The following is a 19,121-nucleotide window of genomic DNA, read 5'->3' on the forward strand; positions in this document are numbered from 1 at the left end:
GAACAATGTACTCCTTTGTCAGGGAACATTTAACAGGAGGATTCCTGCATGCTGTTTTCTATTTCTCAAGGATTCTCTGTTCCTTATCAGTTCCTATTCCGAGAATGAATGAATATGAATATGAATTAAATGATGAAACTTTACAAAAGGCCCAATTGGAACAACATAAAATATTTCAGAACTTTCCTACTAATCCTACCCCAGCTGCTCCAAATGCTCCTCCTCTGCCAGTGGGCACAAATCCAAAAGTCTCTCCTTTGCTAGACTTGCTCGGTCTCCTTGGAATTCTCCTATTTTTGTTATAAAAGAGAAATCTAACAAATGGCATCTCTTCAGTTCAGTTCAGTTCAGTCGCTCAGTCGTGTCCAACTCTTTGCAACCGCATGAATCACAGCATGCCAGGCCTCCCTGTCCATCACCAACTCCCGAAGTTCACCCAAACTCATGTGCATCGAGTTGGTGATGCCATCCAGCCATCTCATCCTCTGTCGTCCCCTTCTCCTCCTGCCTCCAATCCCTTCCAGCATCAGGGTTTTTTCCAATGAGTCAACTCTTCGCATGAGGTGGCCAAAGTACTGGAGTTTCAGCGTCAGCATCAGTCCTTCCAATGAACACCTAGGACTAATCTCCTTTAGGATGGACTGGTTGGATCTCCTTGCAGTCCAAGGGATTTTCAAGAGTCTTCTCCAACATCACAATTTAAAAGCATCAATTCTTTGGTGCTCAGCTTTCTTCATAGTCCATCTCTCACATCCATACATGACCACTGGAAAAACCATAGCCTTGACTAGATGGACCTTTGTTGGCAAAGTAATGTCTCTGCTTTAGAATATGCTATCTAGGTTGGTCATAACTTTCCTTCCAAGGAGTAAGCATCTTTTAATTTCCTGTCTGCAATCACCATCTGCAGTGATTTTGGAGCCCAATAAAATAAAGTCTGACACTGTTTCCACTGTTTCCCCATCTATTTCCCATGAAGTAATGGGACCAGATGCCATGGTGTCTCTTAACAGACCTTAAAAAAGTTAATGAAAGGAGATCCTAATTTAAATAGCCCTCATTCACTTTTTCAAGAGACACAAGAGGAACTCTATTTAGTGCAAAATAAATTACAAAAACAGTTTCTTACTCACATCAGACTAGATTTACCTCTAAGATTATTTATACTCCCCTCTCTTCATTCTCCGACAGGACTTCCTGACCCAACAGCTCCAACCTTGATATAACAAAAACATGCCTAGGCAAAAGCCTGTAATTAACTCTTATCACGTTATTGAAATAGACAACCCACTTTGCCTGCGATGTCAGCCTTAGACAGATTTGTATAACTTCAAGCCAAAAAAAAAAGGGGGGGGGGGCGGGGACAAACAGACCTTTTAAATCTTAAAGCAGAAAACTATGAGATCTCTGTCTATCTGGATATATATGTATTTCTCAATGTATGTCTTTGTCTCTGGATAATATTGCTGAGGTTATTTTATAAACGAGCTAAACAACAGTTCATGGTTTCTGAAAGAAATAAGATGCATGTTTTTAGTAAAAAAGGTATAAGAAATGGAATTACATTTTATTAAGAGAAAAAGGAATTATGGCTTATAGATGGCTATTCTATGAATGGACAAATAAAATGATGAATACAGAAAGTGTAAAAAAAGTTTGTGGAAAGTGAAACCCAAGAAGAAAGTTCTATGTGTGGTACATTTTATTAAGAGAAAAATAAGTGTGGCTTATAGATGGCTGTTCTATGAATGGACAAATAAAGTGAAGAATACAGAAATTGTAAAAAAGGTTTGTGGCAAGTAGAAAAGAGTTTTATGCATGATACAAGTTTCTTAAGACTTATGACTTTACTAATAACTGCTAGCTATAGCTATATTATTTTCTATGTCACTTGTTTCAGAAGAATTTCTTACATTAACAAATATGTGAGTGAGCCTATGATATAATGCTGATATGCAGTTCCATATGAGATCAATGATTGTAATAATATAACTGTAGATATGGGAAGAAGCAACAAGAGTGAATCTTTTCCTGGACCAAGAGGCTAGTAAGACAGTGGTCCAGAGACTTTTGCTACTTGCAAGACCTGGTCCAATAACAGCACACTGAATGGCCTATCATGGAATCTTCCCTAGACCTGGGAATGATCCTTCCCAGCACCATGGGACACAATGGCCATGAAATGCCCCCTAAACATGGTCAGATATGTGGCTATGAAGGGACCCTGCTGACTGGAAGTTGGTACTTGCCAGCTGCCTCTACAAAGATTACATCATGACCACTGCAAGCTGCTGACCTTCCACATCCCCTGAAAGGAGTTCAGGCTGGAGATCAGAAATAAGGCACTCTGTGCTCTGCGAAAAACCCAGAGGAACTGGCCTTCAGACAGTCAGATGTTTTCAGGTAAAGATTTTATGAGCTCAAATTCTTGCATCTTCTCACACCTAGAGAAACACTAACATCATGAACCAATGTCTGGTCCTGGCTCTCCTGGTAGCCCCTGAGCAGCTTTTCTACTTCTATTAATCTTTGGGCCATGTACCTTTAACTTTCTTGTGAAGTTTGTTTCTTCCAGAATACAACAAATCTCCAAATGGTAGTATGACAAGAATATTCCCTGACCAACACCGAGACAATGCTGAAACAAGTCACCTATCATTCCATGGACTCTCATCTCCCTCTGTTAATGCACCCTGACAGAGAGCAGGCAAAGGAAACCCAAAACCCCGTGATGCCCCTGTACAGCCTGAAGAAGCCAGAGCGGTCATCACCCTTTTTCCCCTGAGACTGGGTTCCCAAATGCCTGAGAAAGGAAATAGGTAGACAGTTAGACATGAGCAGGGTATCAAAAGGGACCAAAATCCAAAATCAGGATTTCCCAAACCAGGAAAATTAATGCTTATGGCTAATCATACAATTGTCAATTGGGGACCCCACGGTATGTGGTTATCTAACTTCTCAGATGATATTAACAGTACTATGTATGACTATGCTACTCAAGTAGTGTGAAAAGTTACTAATACTATGATGGAACATTATCATGACAAAAGACTTCTTGGCTTACTTGATGGTGGAATGACACCCCCTCGTCCTCGAATCGTCCTTGATAAGTAGATTGGGCCTAAACAATGAGACATCTAGAAACTTGCTGCGAACACCGAAGAACCTAGAACTTGGACTGGACATTTCACAGAGACCAATCGTAGTCATAGTAACTATTTCTTTCATTATAATGAATCATATTTCATACAAGCTTGTGTTCCCCTTCCTTTTGTTACAATCATATTTGTTGTCTACCATTGCCTTTATGCAAAAAATTGTTAAAACTAAACAAACTCAGTTAGTCAAGACCCTTTTTACAAATATAATAAATAAGGGGGAATTGTCAGGGAACATTTAACAGGAGGATTCCTGCATGCTGTTTTCTATTTCTCAAGGATTCTCTATTCCTTATCAGTTCCTATTCTGAGAATGAGTAGAGCTGCATGCAGTTCTCAGGACTGAGGTCATAGGATGAGACATGCAGTGACTCTTTTCAGCGTCAGCGACCTTGTATGTATTAGTCTATCCAAACTGTGGCTGTTGATAAAATTTCATCCTGTGTAATAGCTGAGTAATCATCTTACTCAAGATGTATAAGCCTGCATTTCTGCTAATAAAATACCCTTGCTCCATCAGAGCTTGGGTCCCCATGTCTTTCTTTCTTGCTTTCTCTCTCTCTTTCTCTCTCTCTTTCACTTTCTTATCGTTGACTCTGGACCACCAGGTTCCGGTCCATTAAAGGACCTCAACACTCCTCTTCCTGCTCAAAGCCAAACCCTCTCCTGGAGTCCTTGGACTCTTCTTCCTTCCCAATCTCCACTGAATGAACATTGCTTCTTCAATCATTCCTACACACCCCATCTTTCACCTTAATTTTTCTATTGGCTCTCATCCTGGGCCCACAAACCTAAAGTCCTTCTGATCCTTCAAAAACAAAGAGACAAAATACCACAATGATCATTTCAACTCTTATTGGACCTATTTGACAAATTTGAGAGAATTTATTGCAGCCTCCTTCTTGAAACAATCCCATGTTCTCTTTGTAGCTTTCTTGTAATCCCTTCTGTTCTTCTCTTAATCTGCTCATTTCTTAAATGTTGATTTTTTCTTTGTTTGATTCTCAATTTTTTTCTCTTCTAACTCTGCATCAAGAACTTTTAAGCCTGGGGTTCTTCAGGGGTCCACAAAACTTCTGAAATGGTGTGCAGAATTTTGGGTATTTGGTTATGTGTAACTGTTTCGTGAGGATGCCTTCTTAAAGGCATTCATGTCTTTCCATAAGGTTAATAACCACCATTCTACATGGTCTTCCAGGGTAATCTTAGTAATTGATTTAGTTTAAGCTAGTAACATCGGAGAAGGCAATGGCACCCCACTCCAGTACTCTTGCCTGGAAAAGCCCATGGACGGAGGAGCCTGGTGGGCTGCAGTCCATGGGGTTGCTAAGAGTCAGACACGACTGAGCGACTTCACTTTCACTTTTCACTTTCATGCATTGGAGAAGGAAATGGCAACCCACTCCAGTGTTCTTGCCTGGAGAATCCCAGGGACAGGGAAGCCTGGTGGGCTGCCGTCTCTGGGCTCGCACAGAGTCGGACACAACTGAAGCGACTTAGCAGCAGCAGCAGCAGTAACATACATCAAGTCCTAATTAAATGCAAGTATAATAATTTTCTGAAGTAACTTTCAAAACGACTGTATAAAGTAAGTATGATAACCACTTTACAGACTAGAAAACTGAGGCATTGAGAGATTAAGGTACTTGGCTAAGGAGACATAGTTACTGAAGTTGGCAGAGTTTTAACTCCCATTTATTCACTGATGATTCTCAAACTCACACCTCCAGCCTATATCTCCTAAGCTTCAAATGCGGCTCCTTAAGTCATTTCCATGGATGCTCCATGGGCTGTCAAATTCAACATTTCTGCATGCTGAATTATTATCTTCTTTCCCTAATCCACTTCTCCAGTATTCTCCATTCATGGGCCATATTACGAGAGTCATCTTTACGTTTTCTTTGCTCTCCTAAATTGGACCAATCTTCCGTCCTGCCAAATATAAATGCAAATTATTGCTGCTTCAGTTCAGGTCCTGATCCTCCAGCTTTATGTGTCAGTGTCCTACCTGTCTTGCTTTGATGACATAGCATTGTGTAGTGATAGGATAAATGGGATACAAGGCCTTCCATGTCCAGAACCTACCTATCTCTCTACAACCATCTCCAGCCTCTCTCTTCCCATACCCCTTCGGTTTCACTGAATTACTTGGTGTTCCTACTAGATGTCCTGTTATTTCTCACTTCTATGCCTGGGCTCTGATGCTGGGAGGGATTGGGGGCAAGAGGAGAAGGGGACGACAGAGGATGAGATGGCTGGATGGGATCACTGACTCAATGGACATGAGTCTGAGTGAACTCCGGATACGTATACGTATCCTCACCAGGTGGCTCAGTGGTAAAGAACCCACCTGCCAAGCAGGAAACGCAGGTTTGATCTCTGAGTTGGGAAGATCCCCTGGAGAAGGAAATGGCAGTCCACTCCAGTATCCTTGCCTGGGAAATCCCATGGACAGAGGAGTCTGGTCAGCTACAGTCCATGGGGTTGCAAAAAGATGGACAAAACTTAGTGACCAAATAGCAAACAGTGCTCATCAAATGATGAGATCATGGTGCTCCTGGGCTTTGTTTCAGTCATCTTTTCCTTTTAAGCTTTGTTTAGTAAATGCTTGTTGAATAAAATGAATGAGTGACTCGATGGATGAGCTAAAATGGGTGATATTAAATAAGGGTCATCAAGTAAAACATCTACAGGATTCAAGCAATAAATAATGCAAGTTAATGAAACATAAGTAACATAACATGGTTATGGAAAATCGAGAAGTACATGCTTTCGCAAAAGGAGAAACCTGGACTTAACTCCACTTGGTTGTCGTAGTTGTTCTTTATTATTAAGTTGTGCTCAACTCTTGTGACCCCTATGGACTGCATGCTGCCCACCAGGCTCCTCTGTTCATGGGCTTTCCCAGGCAATAATATTGAAGTGGGTTGCTATTCCCTTCTCCAGGGGATCTTCCCAACCCAAGGATTGAACCTGTGTCTCCTGCATTGGCAGGCAGGAGAGCCACCCCTGAGCCACCAGAGAAGCCACATTTGATTTTTACCATGTACAATCAAGGGTGGCCAATTTTTCTAATTTCAGGAGGTGGTGGAAATATCTGGCTTTTTTTAAGGTAAAACTTCTGTGAGCCAAGACTCTGCAGGTCAGATGAAATTTGTCCTGAATCTGTTCATTATCCTGCACAGTCATGATCTCTGATCAAGTAGTTTAATATTATTTCATAGAAGAAGAAAAGCAGGTTTTTCTATTATCTATTATTAGATAGAGAGATAAATTTCTCAGGCAGCAAATTACTTTCACCTTTTGGTTAAGATTTTAGGCTGACTTTTAGCATCAACAGAAAAGTAGAAAAACTGTAGCCGTGACATTTGCTCACTAAATACTGTTATATGTATTCTGCTTTAAAAGCTATGGTTTTTCCAGTAGTCATGTATGCATGTGAGAGTTGAAGAAGCTGGAAGTGCCAAAGCTGAGTGCCAAAGAAGTGATGCTTTTGAACTGTGGTGTTGGAGAAGACTCCTGAGAGTCTCTTGGACTACAAGGAGATCCAATCGGTCCATCCTAAAGGAGATCAGTCCTGGGTGTTCATTGGAAGGACTGATACTGAAGCTGAAACCCCAATACTTTGGCTACCTGATGTGAAGAATAGACTCATTGGAAAAGACCCTGATGCTGAGAAACATTGAAGGCAGGAGGAGAAGGGGATGACAGAGGATGAGATGGTTGGATGGCATCACTGATGCGATGGACATGAGTTTGAGCAAGCTCCAGGAGTTGGTATGGACAGGGAAGCCTGGCATGCTGCAGTCCACAGGGTCTCAAAGAGTCTGACACAACTGAGTGACTGAACTGAACTGATACATAACACTGGAGAAGGAAATGGCAGCCCACTCCGGTATTCTTGCCTGGAGAATTCCATGGACAGAGGAGCCTGGTGGGCTGCAGTCCATGGGGTCATAGAGTCAGACGTGACTGAGTGACTAACACACTTGATTGCTTAAATAATTCCTTTAATTTTGGACCCCAGAGATTTAATTATCGCATATATCAGTTTTCCCCATCTTAAAAATGGGAATAATAATCTGTACCTTAATTATCTAATAGGGTTATTATGGGAATCAAATAAAATAATTTATGTTTAAGTGATATGAAAGGCTTCAATAGAATGTAGCTGTGATGCGCTATTGTCACACCACTTCAGAGGTTAATCCAGCATAAATATCTGCCTAAGCTCAATGATCTCAGACAGTTTGATATCTTTCTCCATGCATGCAATTGTTTTCCCCTCTAATTTTAAATTCTTACTAAACTTTGGAAGTGGAAAATTATAGAATACTGTAATATGGGCTTCTCAGGTGGCGCTAGTGGTAAAGAATCCACCTGCCAATGCAGGAGATGCCAGAGACGTGGGTTCAATCCATAGGTCAGGAAGATCCCCTGGAGTAGGAAATGGCATCCCACTCTAGTATTCTTGCCTGGAAAATTCCATGGCGGAGGAGCCTGGTGTGCTTTCAGTCCATGGGGTCACCAAGAATTGGACACGACTAAGCACTCATGTGAAATATGGAGTGTCTTGTTAATGGAAATTTTAAAATATTTCTTTCACTGAGTATTAGCACAAACTGATACTCAAAGCATTAAAATTTCATTATGTCTAGTTTAAGGAGATGTGACCCAAGATAAATTTCTTAGAGCTTTACTAGTTAAGTGTTATTTATTTTCTGAGGCTGATTTCATCCTTAAAATTTTCAGGAAACTAGTCATAAGTACTTTGAACTGTGGTGTTGGAGAAGACTCTTGAGAGTCCCTTGGACTGCAAGGAGATCCAACCAGTCCATTCTGAAGGAGATCAGTCCTGGATGTTCTTTGGAAGGACTGATGCTAAAGCTGAAACTCCAGTACTTTGGCCACCTCATGCGAAGAGTTGACTCATTGGAAAAGACTCTGATGCTGGGAGGGACTGGGGGCACGAGGAGAAGGGGATGACAGAGGATGAGATGGCTGGATGGCATCACTGACTTGATGGATATGAGTCTGAGTGAACTCCGGGAGTTGGTGATGGACAGGGAGGCCTGGTGTGCTGCGATTCATGGGGTTGCAAAGAGTCGGACACGACTGAGTGACTGAATTAAACTGAACTTTCAATTCTACATGATTGTGTTTTTCTGAAGTTCCAGTTCATACATTGTTTCCTTCTGTGGCATTTTTTTTTATTAACAAAAAGCTAAATGGTTTTTTTAAAGTCAACATAGTTCAAAAAAAATATGATAATGTTTGCCATCTCAGTATTAACTTTGTATTGTTAAAAGTTGGTAATGTATTTTTCTTATTATATCACAAGAAGTATATGTTGTCTTTTATTTTCCTTTCCGTTGTTTTCTTCTAAAATTTCAGTAAAGATTGCTTGAACATCACTCTTACACAATTCAAATCAGGTACAGATATGACAAGTTTGGTGGATTTTGGTAAAGATTTTATTTTTATGATGGTCTCCAAGGCAGAAAAAATACTTTTTCCTCCTAGTTTCTGGATTTATTAGTATAACTGACTTACATTATTATGTTACTTTCATTTATATTAGTTTCACTAGAATGTAGTGATTCAATATTTTTATACATTACAAGTAATCACCATGATAAGTCTAGTTACCATCCAGCACCATATGAAATTATTACAGTATTATTGACTATATTCCCCTTGTTATACATTTCACCCTTGTGATTCATCTGTTTTGTAACTGGTAGTTGGTACCTCATAAACCCCTCATCTATTTTACTCATTCCCTTCCCTCCCCAACAACACCTATTTGTTCTCTGTACTATGAGTCTGTTTTATTTACTATGTTTGTTCATGTTTTATTTTTTAGATTCCACATATAAGTGAAATCAAATAGTATTTATCTTCCTTTGTCTGACATTTCTCTAAGCATAATACCTTCTTTGTCCATCCATGTAGCTGAAAATGCTTTTATTCTTTTCACATATATATCTCATATCTTCTTTATCCATTCATCTATAGATAGATACTGTGGTTGCTTCCATAACCTTGGTTATTGTAAATAATGCTGCAATGAGCTGCATATATCTTTCTGAGCTACTGTTTTTGTTTTCTTTGGAAAAATACCCAGGGATGGTATTTTGGATAACATGCTAATTCTATTTTTAATTTTTTGAGGAGCCTCCATAATGTTTTCCATAGTGACTGCACCAATTTACACTCCCACCAACAATGCATGAGGATTTCTTTTTCTCCACATCCTCACCAACACTCATTATCTCTTGTCTCTTTTGATAAGAGCCATTCTGACAGGTGTGAGGTGACATTTCACTGTAGTTCTAATTTGCATTTCTCTGATAATTAGTGATAAGCATCTTTTCATGTGTCAGTTGGTCACCCGCATGTCTTCTTTGGAACAATGCCTGTTTAGGCCCTCTGCCCATTTTAAAAATCTCATTGTTTATTTTTTGTTGTTATTGTATGAGTTCTTTGTAATTTTGGGTATTAGCCCCTTACCAAAAATAAGATTTGCAAATATCTTCTCTCATTCAGTTGGTTGCCCTTTCATTTCGTTGATTGTCTCCTCTGTCTGTGCAAATATTTTGAAGTTTGATGAGGTAACATTTGATTATTTTTGCTTTTGTTTCTCTTATCTAAGGAGACAGATTAAAAAAAAATTGGTACAATTTATGTCAAAGAGTATTTTGCTTATGTTTTCTTCTGGAAGTTTTATGACTTCAGGTCTTACATTTAGGTCTTTCAAACATTTTGAATTAATTTTTATATACGGTTTGAGAAAGTAATCCAGTTTTATTCTTTTGCATGCAGCTGTCCAGTTTTCCCAACTGGATTTACTGAAGAGGCTGCTTTTCCCCATTGTATATCCTTACCTCTTTTGTTGTAGACTAATTGACCATGTAAAGTGGGTTCATTTCTGGACTGTCAATTCCATTCCATTGATCTATGTGTCTGTTTTTATGGCAGTACCATATTGTTTTGGTAACTGTAATTTTGCAGTATAGTTTAGAATCAGGGAGTGTAATACTTTCAGCTTTGTTCTTCTTTCTTAAGATTGTTTTCACTATTTGAGACCTTCTGTATTATAATACAATTTTTAGGGCTTCAAGTCTTAGTTCTATAAGAAAAATGCCCCTGGTGTTTTGATAGGAATTGGACTGAATCTGTAGATTGCCTTGGGTAGTATGGTCATTTTAATAATATTCATATTTCCAATCTATGAGCACAGAATACCTTTCCATTTGTTTGGATCATATTCAGTGGCCCTGGGCAACAAGACCATTTTAAATTGAGGCAAAATAACAGATACATACAGTGTGAATGAAATTTGCAACTTGACTATACATCTCTGCTTCTACTTTCTACAGTTTAGAAACACATTTAGGATTAATGTTTCTTTGTCACATTTCTGCTAAAGAAACTTAACAATTCTGAGCAAGCCAATACTAGGGTTTTCAGAATATTTTATAATTATTATTCAGAAAAAATGTTTCAACAGAAACATTTTTCTAAAGTTGTAAATTGGCTTCTTTTTAAGATTAAGATCCTACATTATTATTTTTATATACACCAGATTATGGATGTCAGCAATTTTTCATTTCTTTAAAAACATGTGATACCTTCAGGAATTTCTATTATAAACAACCCAGCAGTGTCTTTACCAGCATTCTCTATTCTGCCTCTTACCAAATCCTACCACCCATAGACTCTTTAGAAAGTTTTCTAGTCACAGGATTATGGTCACCTATTAAATTATAATCTGTGCTGTGCTTAGTCACTCAGTCATGTCCAACTCTTTGCAACCCCATGGACTGTAGCCTACCAGGCTCTTCTGTCCATGGGGATTCTCCAGGCAAGAATAATGGAGTGGGTTGCCATGCTCTCCTCCACGGGATCTTCCCAACCCAGGGATTGAACTTAGGTTTTCCGCATTGCAGGCCAATTCTTTATTACCAGGGAAGTCCAAGAATACTGGAGTGAGTAGCCTATCCCTTCTCCAGGGGAATGTCCCAACCCAGGCATCAAACGGGTTCCTTGCATTGCAGGTGGAATCTTTACCAGATAAGCTACCAGGGAAGAATTATAACCTGCTTTCTTTCAAAAATATTTGAAACAGCTTACTGGATTGCACAAGTATAATAACATGAAGATTAAGGACATATTTACAAGCAAAATAAATTTAAAATGATGAGATATAACTAAAGAAAAAAGTTAATACACAGAAATATGTGCCACAAGTTCCCACAAAACTCTTAAAAGACAACTACATATTTATACTTAGTTCCAAACTTCTGATTAGCCAAAACTAAAAGGACAATATTATCACATAGAGAAATACTGTCCTAATGATAACAGTAATAAAAAATAATAAATGTGGATAAAACTTAATAAACTAATGTTTTTATGGCTATGAAATTTGAGAAAATGTTCTCCTCCAATTTAGTATTTTGAACGCTTAAGAATAGAATATGGAATTCTTAGGAATGCTTCAAGGAATCATGCAAAGGAAAATATTTTCAACAATAGTCTTAAAATCAAAATAACTAGTTTTGTTTCTATAGTGCCCTTCAATGTAAATTGAGAGCATAAGGCCAAAGTACAATGTAGCAAATGCAACTCTCTGTAAGTAGGCAGTATAAAAAAATCAAAACAATGAAATAAGCTCTCTTAATGTCTAGATTGGTCCGGGGATAAATACTGTTACTATTTATTGGACTGGGTGAACTTCATGCCCTTTAATCTGTCCTTCATGGATATTATTTCTTGTACTTTGACTTTTTTTTAAATTGAAGCATAGTTGATCTAAAATGTTGTGTTAATTTCTGCTGCACAGCAAACTGACATATGTATATACACACACATTCTTTTTAATATTCTTTTCCATTATGGTTTATCCCAGGACACTGAATATAGTTCTCTATGCTGTGAAGTAGGACCCTGTTGACCATCCATTCTACATGTAATAGTTTGCAACTACTAACTCCAAACTCCCAGCCCCTATCCCCACTCCTTCCTTTCCCTTGGATGCCGCAGGTCTATTCTCTACATCTGTGAGTCTATTTCTGCTTCATAGATCGGTTCATTGGTGTCATATTTTAGATTTCACAAATAAGCGATATCATGTATTTGTCTTTCTCTTTTTGATTTACTTCACTTATTGTGGACTTTGATTTTTGATAAAAGTTGGCCAGTGGTGGTTATCTGATTATTTGACAAATGTTTTGGAGTAATTATTTAGTGTTACTAGTTGAAATACATATATTTTTAAAACTCATATACTTCAAAATGTATATATTTTAAAAATCAACTGAGTAAAGAGACATAAGAGAATGTCCCCTTATGAAAATTAAGGTGCCTAACTTAGACTTTGTATTGAGTTGGCATTGGCCTACCTTGGTAGAGAGGCGGTCTGCGAGCACTGTGGAAAGTGTAAAGATTTTTCTCAGAAAACAATTCTGAGTCTGCTCCAGGATAAGGGCAAATCAATAAGCAAAGTTCCAAAGTTCTACACTCTAGACCATGACTTTGACAATTTTAACCTGGAAAATTTTCAAAGTAGAATTACCCATAGGAAAATTCCATAAATCCATTTGTGAAATGTCTGAATTTAACAGCTTTCTAGTGACCCTTTTGGGGAAAATGACTTGTGAAATGCACTGCATACTAATAAAAATGACTGACATGCTGTTTAGAGTTGTTGGATATAAACCAATTAAACCTTTGGAGGACATCTGCCAGAAATACAAATTTGTGTTTAGAGACAACTGACTTTAAATGAACTCTTTCTGATTATTACATGGAAGGAATATTGTGTATTGAGGCCAGAACTATCACAGAGTATTTATCTTTTCAGGTTATTCTTTTTTTTTTTTTCCCAGCAAGGGGAATTATACTTTGGTTATATTGTTGAGCTTAGTCTCTTTCAACTACTAATAGTCTTAATGAGACTGCTGTTAACTAGGTGTTTGTCTAACAGTTAACAAACTGTAAATATCAGATTTTTCCACATAACCGCCAAGAAACATGGATAATTAAAATAAATACTCAGAAGCCTTCTAAATTTCCACTTACTAGCTATGTACCAAAACTCTGCCTTCTAGAGGTTCTCTGTGACTGAACCTGTGTATAATGAATCATACTCAGTCACTTAAAATGGCTCCTTTCCTCTGCCAATGACCTCACACTCTCCTTATTAGCACTTCTAATTTAACTCATGTGCTGCAGCGTATAGAATTCTAGAAGTATATCAACAGACATCACCGTGGGAGGCTGGGGGGATGAAGGAAAAAGAAAGTTGGCATGTTCTGAGGCTTTTTTTAAAAAACCCAATATTTTCCCTTTAATTTCTCTTCAAAAATTGCAAAAGCAATATGTGTTTAGTGAAAGTGAAATAGTATAAAGAAAAAAAAAAGAGCGTTTAATATTTTTTGTCACCTCCTCTCCCTGCCACCTGGGTCCTCCTCATCTCCTGGATCCTCACAAGCAACAAATGTTAACAGCCTGGTGCATATCCTTTCACACATTTCTACATGCTCCTTCATTCACAAACCAACTAGCACATATGAAATTCCATGGGTCTTGAATTCAGGTGCTCTATTCTCTCTACAGACCTAGACTTGGACTCTCTTTTCCTTCTGGACACTAAGTAGTTGCATCAGCTCGAGTTTTGAAATGAGGTGAGGTAAGAAACGTCAACACGTGTATACCTGTGGTGGATTCATGTTGATTTTGGCAAAACCAATACAATATTGTAAAGTTAAAAAATAAAAAAAATTTAAAAAAAGCACAAAAGATGCCTCTGGGATCTCAGCTAGGATGACTCACATGGCTGTGGATGACTTGAATGATTGTGGCTGCAAATGTAACTTCACAACAGGCTCTCCACACATCTCTCTGAAGTGGAGAACTTCTGAAGAACCAACCCAGTTGGGATTGTCGGTGGCGTGTCTGGGCCACTGCACCATGGCAGTCTTAGGGTAGTCAGACTTCATCTGTGGTGGCTCAGGTGGTTTCAAGGAAGAGCATGGATGAAGCTACATCCTCTTTATGACCTCAACTTAGAAACCATGTGGCGAGCTATGCTCGCTCTTCAGCCAGGTGCTCACCTCCCTGAGGGAGCGGCCCACATCCGGCCACTATGGCCACTGGGTCTCCTGGAAGCGGTCCCAGAACAGTGACACCAAGAGCTGTTCATCGTCCACCTCTCCAAGAGCAGCAGTGGGGGCCGTCGCTGTGGCCGACAGAGTGGTTGAGGACAGTACAGTTGCCGTCGCCGCCATCTTCTCAGAAGCTGCGGTCACTTCCCCTCTTGCTCAGCAAGGGCGCTGGCTTAGAATCTAGGACCAGGAGCACCTGGAGCTCACTTCTGGTCGCTATGGTTTCTCACTAGGCCGGCTTTCTTTCCTTGATGATCCTCCAGGCTATGGGGCACTAGCGCGGGGGAAAAATTGGAAACGGGCTAAAGAGGCAAGGTTTGAGGTTAAGACAGCGGCTGGCTGCTGACCTGTTTCCAGCAAATGAGGCAAGATCATCCGATGTTCGAACCCAGCAGGAAAAGGAGACTACTGACTGAAGAGTAGACCCATTTAGTGTTTGAGAAGATGGTAGACTACATCGGGCAGACTTCAGCTATGGTCGATAGGCTTTATGGCACCTCATTTCAAGCTACACAAGGACTGAGTGTACTACGTGAATGAGATGATCTTGAAGTTGCCTGCCAGTATCTCCAATGACACAGCTGGTGTCTTTGGGGACATGCAAGACCTACAAGTTTTAACAGAATAATTCTGGATTCCCTAGCACCCTATGCCAAATATAAAGTGTGGATAAAGCCTGGAGCAGAGCATTCCTTATTGTATGGGAAACTTGTGGTGAAATTTGGACTTGTTGGAATCACTGAAAAGACTTCTCAGTACCAGGAAGTCCTGGTGTACTCCATGGCAGACATCCCTTTGGGTTTTGAGGTGGCAGTGAAGTCTACACAAGACTGCAGGAAAGTAGACCCCATGGCAGTTGTGGTATTTCACCTAGCAGACATTGGGGAATATGTGTGGCATGAAGAGACATTGAGTTTAATGAAATCATCCTGAGGATGTATGGCTGTGTGGAAGGGCCTGGCTTTGTTTCCTTTGTCTGTGTGGGCTCCACCATCATGTTGAATTTTGTTGACACTCTGACCTCTTCAGGGACTTCTTAGTTTAATATTCTCTCTGTTAAGGACAAATGCAGACTAGATTTTTATTGTGCAGAAATGGCTCAAAAATGGAGTTTTGGATCTTTGTAATTGTGGCAAAATAGAATTTGTTGCTGTTCAGTCGCTCAGTTGTGCCCAGCTCTTTGCGACCCAATGGTCTGCAGCACACCAGGCTTCCCTGTCCTTCACCGTCTCCTGGAGCTTGCTCAAACTCATATCCATTGAATTAGTGATGCCATCCACCCATCTTGAAGAATGTCTAAATAGAATGCTGTGTTTTATATTTTAATCCAAGGGCTTCTTGTTTTGAGTAACAGGTTCTAAATTGTTGGAACTGAGGACAAGAATAGCCTATTATTTGTGATAACACTGTTTTCCAAACACAGGGTAAGAATGTGATGGATTTTCTTAATTAATTATTAATACTATGAAAGATAGATATTGCCATATCAGAATAATAGACTGTACAGGGACTTTACAAATGAAATTTGGATAAAATAATAAGAGAAGTTTATTCAGCTGATTTTCTTTATGGTAGGTGCTGTGTGGTATGGTAGAAAAACTTGCATTCAAACACCAGTTCTAACGTCTACTAGCTGTATGGCCTTAGATGAGTCATTAAACTTTAATAAGCTTCATTTCCTTTTTCTGTTTCAAAAAACAACTTGATTTTCTTCCTAAGAATAGTTTTTAGAATTAGAAATCATGACATTAAAGCATGATTGCCTGGCAAATGATAGGTGTTGAATAAATGGTAAGGATTATTTTTATAATGTTTATACTAAGTATTTCCTTACTATGAGTAGGATCTTATGAATATAATTTTATTATCTTGACTTTTATAAGCACTTTTTAAAATCTTTCTTTTTCTTGAATGGTACAATCCCAGGCTGAATATTACTTTATCACCTTGATTTTCTAAAATGTAACTTCTCTTATAAATCTTTTATTATTTTACTTAAAATTTTTTATTGAATTATAGTTGATTTACAATGTTGTCTTAGTTTCAGGTGTCATATAGCAAAGTGATTCAATTGTAAATATATATATGTTCTTATAAATCTTACCTTACCTCTGAACTGAACAAAAAAACAGTAATCAGAGACCCTGAAATAGTAATTCAGCTCCTCCATCCTTCCCCCATGCCTTCAAAAATTATTAAAATATTTTTAATGAAAAACATAGCACAGACAAAAAATTTTTAAACTACCTGAATTGTTAACCAACTTCTTCAGTGAATATTTTGCTTAGTTTAAATGCCAAAGGTGATATCTCTAAAAATAAAGAATTTTTCAGTTAAAAAAAGAAGAAATGATATGGTATTATGTGCTCTCTACCCTCTTGGTGGACAGACTCACAAGCCCAATAAAATCAGGGGATGGGCACATGCTCTCACCTCTCTATGGGAAGATGGATACAGAATTTGTGGTCACTCCCTGAGTTATACTGTGAAATGTTTATTGAGAAATGTATATTGTGAAATGTTTACTGAGAAATTCATACTTGCATTTTATCAAAGTAGAATATGGAAAAGCTAATAGGCTGATAATTTGTTTTGCTCCTTTAAAAGTTGCTCTGTTAAAAATAGAGCTGACTGTATTCTGAGTCTAACCAGACAAGACTGATAGAGTGCCAGTAGAGATTATAAGTGTCAAAGTCACCCATCAGGGAAGACCTTGAAAAATCATGGCAAGAATTCTTTATTAGGTACTTTATTTAGCTTAAGCTGTTAATCAGTTCCTCTAGAGGTGAAAACTTTCCTGGAACTGAGGAAGAAATAGGCCTGGGTCACAAAGTTTATGGTTATTGCCCTAAAAATAAAGCTAAGAAAAGCAACCTTCTCAGGTGTCATGACTTCCATGATCTCACCCAGCACAATACTACTATTGGATTCTCCATCCCTGAGTCTACTTTCACTAGTGTTTACAACAGTAAAATTCAGGCCCTGCACAATCATTTATTATACCTAAGATTTTATAAAGCAGCAAAAATTATAGTAAAACCATGAGTAAGTGGTGGCTATGGCACTCAGGTGCTCAGATATAACAGTGAATAAGGTAGCATGGCTGCCTTCAAAGAACACACTGTCTGGTGGGTGTTTCAGGTATGTGGATAGATAAATTGCAACACAAGGCATTGCTTGTAAATGAACCATGTGCCATCAGGGGGAGAAGACCAACCTGTCTGGGTGTTCACACTGGATGAGCACCTATAACCACTCCCTCTCTGTCCACACCTGAACCTTTGAACCTTATCTCTTATTTGGTCTTCTAGGAGGTCTCCCTGAAAGACTTCAAGCCTAGGTTTTCCCTCTGCCTAGATTTTTGGCTTTCATGATTTTTTTGGTCTCATTTCCTAATATTCTCCCTCCCTGCAATACTTTTGTTTCAACACTACTTATTTATTTATTTGTTTCTGTCTTCTAAAGCCTGAAGGTACGAGATTCACTTACTAAAATACATGTTGAACAGTGACTCTCTACTGGGCAAAGTATTAGACGCTGATGAGCCAGTTAGATAGGGTTCCTACCTGTTGCAGGGAGTTTCCTTCTAGTCAATACCTCCTAGATTCTTGAAATTATGTGTCTGGCCTAGTCAGATGTGGGGTGGGTTGTTGTTGTTCAGTTGCTAAGTCGTGTCTGACTCTTTGTGACCCCCTGGACTGCATCACACCAGGCTTCCCTGTCCTTCACTATCTCCCTGCATTTCCTCAAACTTATGTCCATTGAGATGGTGATGCCATTAAACCATCTCATCCTCTGTCGTCCCTTTCATCTCCTGTCTTCAGTCTTTCCCAGCAATAGGGTATTTTCCAGTAAGTCAGCTCTTCACATCAGATGGCCGAAATATTGGAGCTTCAACTTCAGCTTCAGTCCTTCCAATGAATATTCAGGATTGATTCCCTTCAGGGTTAACTGGTTGATCTCTTCGCTGTCCAAGGGACTCTCAAGAGTCTTCTCCAACACCTCAATTTGAAAGCATTAATTCTTTGATGCTCAGCCTTTTTATGGTCCAACTTTCTCATCCATGCCTGACTACTGGAAAAACAATAGCTTTGACTAGATGGACCTTGATTGGCAAAGTGATGTCTGTGCTTTTCCATATGCTGTCTAGATTTGTCATATTTTTCCTTCCCAAGAACAAACATCTTTTAATTTAATGACAGAAGTCACTGTATGCTGTGATTTTGGAGCCCAAGAAAATAAAATCTGTCACTGTTTCCACTTTTCCCCTCCTGTTTTCCATGAAGTGATGGGACCAGATGCCATGATCTTAGTTTTAGGCTTTGAAAAACTCAGGGAAGCCTTTCTAGCCAGGTGACATTTGATCTATTATTATTATTTTCTATTGAGAAAATAGAAGTTTTTCTCCAGGTTGGGGTAGAGGTAGAGTGGGGGAGGGCCAGACATTTCATGCAGAGGGCATAACACATGCAAAAAGTAGGAAGAGCATGGTCAATTTGGGAGATAAAGAGAGATTCATTTGAGAATATAGAGAGGCATATCAGAGTGAAGCTAGAGAAGTAGGTTGGGGTCATAATTGGAAGGGCTTTGTATGCCCTTTCTGGTTTTTGGACTTAATCCCACAGGAAAGAAAAAGTCAGCAAACATTCAGAAGTAGAATCATGACAAAATCAGATCTATTGTACTTTAAGAAGATAAAGCCAGCAGGATGATCGCAAGAGTGGTGGAAAGACAAGCAGCAGGGAGACCAGTTAGGAGATGGTTATATTAGCCTAGGTGAGAATGTGTGAGC

The 19,121-nt window shown here is 39.0% G+C and overlaps 1 pseudogene; it reads left to right on the top strand.

Annotated features, from left to right (window-relative positions):
- The first annotated feature begins 14,707 nt into the window (after nt 1-14,707).
- On the top strand, nt 14,708-15,262 carry LOC113894796 (annotated as a pseudogene).
- Nucleotides 15,263-19,121: the final 3,859 nt, after the last annotated feature.

The sequence above is a fragment of the Bos indicus x Bos taurus genome, chromosome 6 (assembly GCF_003369695.1).
Source record: "Bos indicus x Bos taurus breed Angus x Brahman F1 hybrid chromosome 6, Bos_hybrid_MaternalHap_v2.0, whole genome shotgun sequence".
NCBI lineage: Eukaryota > Metazoa > Chordata > Mammalia > Artiodactyla > Bovidae > Bos > Bos indicus x Bos taurus.